The sequence below is a fragment of the Meleagris gallopavo genome, chromosome 17 (assembly GCF_000146605.3).
Source record: "Meleagris gallopavo isolate NT-WF06-2002-E0010 breed Aviagen turkey brand Nicholas breeding stock chromosome 17, Turkey_5.1, whole genome shotgun sequence".
Taxonomy (NCBI): Eukaryota; Metazoa; Chordata; class Aves; order Galliformes; family Phasianidae; genus Meleagris; species Meleagris gallopavo.
In genome coordinates this window covers 6,956,714-6,957,653 of record NC_015027.2, presented here as the reverse complement: position 1 = coordinate 6,957,653, position 940 = coordinate 6,956,714, and positions in this window count along the sequence as shown.

Sequence of the window (940 nt, the reverse complement as noted above, 5' to 3'; positions counted from 1 at the left end):
AATCTACAAAGTTCATTTCTGCTGAAGAAACTGTATTATGAGCCCTCAGACTGTTGTCTTAAGCAAAATACCAGACTTGTCATGGGTTGAACTCTGAAGGGGACTTACATATTTTCTTTTTTCCCTTAATTTTTTTTCACTTCATTCATTACCAGGGCAACTGAATGCCAGATTGTCTTCTCCAAATCCCCAGCCTTATATGGATATGGCCTGTTTTACTACCTTGCACTGTCACAAACTCATCTCTTCCATCAAAGCTGGTGTTGATTGCCTTTTGGCAGTGCCTTTATCTAATAACATTGCGAGATGATACAATAAGATTTTTTTTTATATAATGTTGCTTTAGCCTTGAAGTTGTTCAACTGTATAAAAGAGCCTTCAAATCACAAAATCATAGAATCATAGACAATCATGTTTGAGAAAATCTTTCAAGTAAAAAAACTATAAGCGAAACACAAGTTGGGAGGATTGGCTGACACGCCTGAAGGCTGTGCTGCCATTCAGCGAGACCTGGACAGGCTGGAGAGCTGGGCAGTAAGAAACCAGATGAGGTTCAACACAAGCAAGTGTAGGGTCTTACACCTAGGGAGGAATAATTGCATGCACCAATACAGGCTGGGGGATGAGCTGCTGGAGAGGAGCTCTGCAGAGAGGGACCTGGGCGTCCTGGTGGACGACAGGTTGGCCATGAGCCAGCAGTGTGCCCTCGTGGCCAAAAAGGCCAATGGCATTCTGGGGTGCATTAAGAAGAGCGTGTCCAGCAGGTCGAGGGAGGTGATCCTCCCCCTCTACTCTGCCCTGGTAAGGCCTCATCTGGAGTACTGTGTCCAGTTCTGGGCTCCCAGTACAAAAAGACAGGGATCTCTTGGAAAGAGTCCAGCGGAGGGCCACAAAGATGGTGAAGGGCCTGGAGCATCTCCCCTATGAAGAAAAGCTAAGT